Consider the following 6,080-nt stretch of genomic DNA (forward strand, 5'->3'; position numbering starts at 1 on the left):
GTATATCTAGGGTCCCTTGTGCCCTTACCAAGGAACTGCGTTCCCCTCTCCCTCCCCCCCAAATCACTTTACCACAATAGCCCCATTATTTGTCTAAAAATTACTGCTCAAATGAAATTAGTTTTGATTTAGTTGTGCATGCTTTAATTCCATTGATTAAATGCTCCATGTGGATGTGAAGGTTTGTTGGGGGCTGGTGTGTCCCAGCATGGGGTTCTCTGTCTAAATTCAGGCTAGGAACGCAGCCTAGGGGGTATCCTTGATCCACCGTCTCTCATCTGCCTGGTCTGCTGGACCAGGTGCTGAAGGCACAGGAGGAAAGGCAGCAAAAGGGGGTTGCTGGAGAACTGCCCTGAGCTTAGACTCTTTCTTAACACCTCACAGCCAATCTTCCCCAATAAGCAGGTACATGGTTGCCGCCTTCTTTGCAAGCAATCAAACTTGTAATGTTTACATGGGCACAATCCGTTCGAAAGCACCAAGGCTGCCATCCCAGCCCCATTAAATTCATTTACTTCTGAGTAGGCATGGCTAGAAATGCACTGTAACTCCTTAGCGACCAACCCCTACCCATACTTACTGGGTAAAGCAACTCTGCCTTCTTTTACAACTTAACTAGGCTACAGCAACGAGCCTCCTGTCAAGTATAGCAGGTTGTGAGTTGTTACACTGAATGTCGGGAGAGCCTTGGGATGGCATGAACCAGAGAGGTGCCTGGGTGGCAGCAGTGCCATCACCCCCTTGGTTTTCCCATCACCTTCAGGCCACCTCCCTTGACAGTTACCTGCGGAAGTAGTGGCTGCAGAACATGCCTCCCAGGAGCTGATAGCCCAGAGGCACCAAGCAACAGCATGGATTCCTTTTTTTGGGGGGGGGGTCCTGAGCCCTCTGTGGCAGCCAGTTTCACCAACCAAATTAGGAATAAAGGCTATAATTTAAATAGAAATGCAATACATCTCACCTTAGTGTGGAACAAGGCTGTGACCAGGTGAGCTGTCTGCGTCTATTCAGTGATTCTTGCACAAGGACTTGGACCATGGGTAGGCAAACTAAGGCCCGGGGGCCAGATCCGGCCCAATCGCCTTCCAAATCCGGCCCACAGACGGTCCGGGAATCAGCGTACTTTTACATGAGTAGAATGTGTCCTTTTATTTAAAATGCATCTCTGGGTTATTTGTGAGACCTGCCTGGAGTTTTTACATGAGTAGAATACATGTTTTTATTTAAAATGCATCTCTGGGTTATTTGTGGGGCATAGGAATTTGTTCATTTCCCCCCCCAAAAAAATATAGTCCGGCCCCCCACAAGGTCTGAGGGACAGTGGACCAGCCCCCTGCTGAAAAAGTTTGCTGATCCCTGGCTTGGACGGTACATATCACTTTAAATAGAAAACGCCTTCAATTAGAGGACTGTCCCTTAGAAAGCAGAACACATGCCTCTCCCCCAGCTCTGCCTGGCGAATTCCTGCCAGTCAGAGTAGACATTAAAGGGCTAAATGGACGGATGATGTGTCTCCATATAAAGCAGCATTACTGCCTGCCTGCAGATGTGTCTTCTTTCTTTCCTTCATGTTGAAACCTTTGCTCTCATCATGTAAGCTTCGTGAAGAAGCATGGACTACAAAACCCTCGTCTAGCCCCCAGAAGGTATTATCTCACTTGCTCTGCATTTCTTACAAAGATTTGCTCTTACAGATATTTGAAAGTCTGTTTCACGGTGCATAAACTGGAACCGCAAATAACCTTGTCCTTTTGTGGTTGGGTGTATATGTGTGTTTTCCTTTCACAGTGTCATGTTGCCTTTGTGGGTATCCGTGGTTTAGCTTGACGGATAGGAAAGAAGGCAGAGGCTTGCACGATAATTCTGCCGCGAGCCTTCTATATTAGCGATGCTACACATTTTATTAGAAATGCATTGGGGTAAGCCCAATCTGCTATGGATCTTTACAGGAGAGATCAGATCATCTCCCCAGGCAATGATCCAGTTGAACTGGAAGCCTACCAAATGCGAACCTCAGTGCATTCTTGTGCACTTTTTTACATTGCAATGGCTCTGGGAAACCAGTCCCATCTTAAGGAGATCCATATTTGCCAAAGGGGGTAGTCCTTTTAGCGCTTGCGAGGACTGAATTTGTTACATCAAATCACTTCCAGGTGCCAGGCGCCGTGGGGAATTGAACTGGGAACCTTGCAGATCAGGTTGCTGATTCCCTGCTGCCTGCACCACAAGGGGGCACTGCCTGGAGCACGGAACTACAGTTGTTAGTCTGGGATGCCCTGGTTTGGCAAGTCATGTGACGCAAGGAAGGCCAATGCCATGCCACAGACTGATATGAAACCCACAGCCCTGCTGCTCTGGCCACCTTGCTGTTGGAAGCCTTTAAACAAGACTAACAAACATTTAGTACAAAACCCTGGAAGATGCAGTACTGTGAATTTATCTCCAGGTTCTCTGTCAGGTCACAAAGCTACTCCTGCCAGCTTTTCGGGGTGCGGTGATGATAGTGGCGATAGCAACAAATCTCTGAGATCACAAATGGTGCTTGTTTGAATGTGAGTAATAATACAGAATGCAGATATTTTCTTGTCCAGAGAAGAAGCGAAAGTTCGTCTAGCTTTTGACACCTGCCTGCTCACTTTTTGTTTGAGGTTAAGAGAGGTGGGCAGTTTTGATTCTAATTAGATCTGATGCCCCAATCTTCCTTTGTGGATAAGCACAGACGTTGGGGATCCTCAGAAGGACTTCTGAAGAAATATTAATTGTGCTGAAGATAAAAAGAGCTTGCAATGGCTTCCAAGGGATCCCCTGCAGCCTGCCATCTCCACCTTAGGTTTTTTCCCCCCATTGTGGATAGAAAAATCTTTGTAGTGCCATCTGGAGACCCTATTGATGTTTTCTTTTTCTTTTTTGCTCAGTGTTTCAACAGAGGGCCTAGTCCCAGGAGGATGGAGATGGGCTGCAGTTATTCCGTGGGAAAGGAAAGGTGCTCGGCGTATGCTCAAAAGCACTGTTCTCTTACATTTCACCAGTGGAGAGGGGTAGCTGTGTTACTCTGTTGTAGGGAGTGATACCTTGTGGCAGCTTAAGCACTTTCCAGATTTATCGGGGCATAATCTTTTGTGCATTTAAGCCCACATCATCTTTTGCTCAACGTGAAATCTTAGTTGGCAGGTATACGAAGGAGAAAAAGGTCAGGTGGGAGTTATATGACAATAAGGCGCAAAAATCACAGCTAGTGATAATTAGAGCTTGAACACACATTAAGTAGACACCCCTTTAACCTTTTACAATTCAGCTCTGCTGGATCATCAAGTCCAGTGCTGTCCTTCCACCTAACAAAATTGCTAGATGAAGCTCACAAGAGGGGCTGAAATGCTACAGAGCTGGGACCCCCTTACTGTGAGGAGGACCCATGGAATATAAGCTGAGGTGGGGCAAAAGGTTGCTTAATTTTTGTACCCTGGGGCGGGTTAGTTGTGACCCTCAAATGTGATGGGTGGTTGAAACAGAGCCCTAGGTAGGTATTCTTAAAATTCAAGTGAAACTTAATCTCGGATAACTTGAATGGGAGAAGGAGGAAAAAAGGAAAAGGTCCTTTCGTGCCACTGTTCTATTTTTTATCCATTTCCTTTTTGTTTTCAAATATAGCATATTGTAAAACACAGATGAGTACATTTTCCCCTTAAAAACACAGATAAAAAATTCACCATATTCTAAGTGAGCCGTTTCCCCTTTGATTTGAATCTAAAACACGGGTAAAAGCAGGGGCGGGGGAAGCACGTTGCAGCTGCTATGATGCATTTTACAAAAGAACATATGCACTCATTTAAATCATTTACATTTCGCCTTTTTGATTTCCGTTATTTTTAAACCCGTGTTGTAGCGAACAGCAGCCTCTTTGCAGGCCCAGAAAAGAGGCACTTGAAAGCACTGTTTTTAAAGTTTGATGCACAATAAGGTGAGCTAAATCGGAAGCGATGCTCTTCCCAGTTTAAAGATTTTTTTATTGCAAAGTTTTGCCCTGGGAAATGCTACTGAAACTTGCATATCTGTTGACTGGTGCACATGGCAGTGCTGCGAGCTGGATACAGAGCCAGCTGAAGATGTAAGAGCAGGTAGGGTTGGGCAAATGTGTTGATCTCCCTTCCATGTCGTCAGGGCAGGCACAAGACATTTTGCTGCCTGAGAAAGAGGGATGCCCCTTGCCTTTGCCAATTCCATGTGCAGAAGCTGGCTGGTCTGGCATTCCAGCCATGCCAATAAAAATGAAAATAAATGGTCACTTTATTTTACAGTTGCAAAAACTCAGCAAATACATAATCATTCCTCAACAGGTATTGGAAGTTTACTATATTCCAGGCTCATTTCCCCATCATTCTTTGTCTGATCATTTCAGTTTCATAGAGGAAGGGACTATCAAAGGCTGCTGTCCTGTGCCTCCGCAGTTGGAGGCTAAGATACTTCTGAATACCAGTTGATGGAAACCACAGGAGGAGAGCCAGAAGTCTACACAAGGCGCCTGAAGCAGCTGATCGTTGCTGCTTCACATATAGCAGAGAGAAGGGCATCCCCATAATGGGATCTTCCTTGTTTCGTTTTAATATCAAGAGAATCCAAGGATGTGATTCCACCCCTGAAATGGCATGTCCCAAGTAAATCTTTGCCCCTTGGTGATGCAGAAGGATCTCAAACCTGACCCCGTAGTCAGCTGAATCCTGCCTAGTACCGCAAAGTGGCGTAGCGTGGGTTGTCAGCACCCGGGGCAAGGCAAGTAATTTGCACCCCCTAACCCGTGGATTTGCGCCCCCTAACCCTATCCCCCAGTAGTTGCGCCCGGTGCGGCCGGCCCCCCATGCTACGCCACTGGTACCGCAAATAAACCACTTGCTGCAGCACATATATGCCTTTGAGGTGGCTTTGCGGCAGCGGAATTTCCGGCTCCCCCCAAAAAGGTGACAACTCCTGTGTTTGTCATTTGCTTTAACATTCCATCCATATTTCAAGAGGGCTGTAGGGTTTCGAAATCTCTAGCTGCCAGGCTCTAAGCTAAGCAGAGCTGGCAGCTCGGCGATGTGGAAGGCCATTATCTCACCTTTGTGCTTCTAACTGCAGCCACTTGCCTCTTCCTGTTTCATAATACATTCCCCGGGTGGCAGCGGAGAAACTTTTAAACACCTATTGGAGGCATTAAATAATCAGCCGTGGCACCGTGGTGGGCCTATGAAAATTGCATGAAGGGCAAATCAGCTTGCTTCGCTTTCTTTGCTGAGGCCTGTAGATGTTTTTTCCCCCTCCCTTCACCGTCCCCTCTGCAACCCGCTACCGCGTTTCTTGATTTGTTAAATTCACACCCCCCAAAAAATATTCCAATGCAATCAGAGTGCCACATGTGATACCTTCGCTTTTCTTCTCCCAGCAACCTTGTGAGGTGGTGTGTGACCAACAGAGGCTAGTGAATGCCCTGCCTCCCTCCTACCTGCCTTCTTTCTTTCCAGCAGGTAGCAGTGGCTATAAGCGTCAATCCCTGCAGAACTCATCAGGAAGGAGGGTGGGGACAAAGCTAGAATTAGTTGTCTCTGCCTGTCATAGGCTCAGCGCCACCTACTGTTGGCCTCCATGCCTTCTGCCCCAGAAGTCACCTGGGCACCAGCCACTGCAGGGTGTGGCTGGCCCAAAGTTACCCAGTGAATTTTGTGGCTTAGGGGTATGTGTGTGTGTCAAGCCTGGGTATCCCAGACCATTATCCTTTGCAACAATTAGGGCTAGGCCAAAGCATCCATCCCCAGTGCAAGTTTCTGTTTCCATTTGCAGGTCATGAAGTTAGGGGACCATTTGGGCTCTTTCCAGAGGGCAGGGCATGCAATTTGCGAAGGAAACAAAACCCAGCTGAGTGCTCACAGTGCCAATCAGTTGCCAATCACCTCTGCTCCACCAAATGCCTCCTAGAGCAGGAATTACCGACAACAAATGCTTCAAAAGAGCCATGTCATCTTTAGGGGTGAACAGATAGTGTCAGTTTGGTGCCCCTCATTTTTCCCTTTTTCTATCCTTAAGCTCCATTCTTTACATTGTCTCATATC

The 6,080-nt window shown here is 46.9% G+C and overlaps 1 protein-coding gene across 4 annotated transcripts in view; it reads left to right on the forward strand.

The window, feature by feature from the left end:
- BCAS3 (BCAS3 microtubule associated cell migration factor) overlaps positions 1-6,080 on the forward strand; it is a 460,752-nt gene that overhangs the window by 256,965 nt on the left and 197,707 nt on the right. The gene's annotated exons all lie outside the window — the stretch shown is intronic.

The sequence above is a fragment of the Podarcis erhardii genome, assembly GCF_964252035.2.
Source record: "Podarcis erhardii genome assembly, chromosome: 16".
Classification (NCBI taxonomy): Eukaryota; Metazoa; Chordata; class Lepidosauria; order Squamata; family Lacertidae; genus Podarcis; species Podarcis erhardii.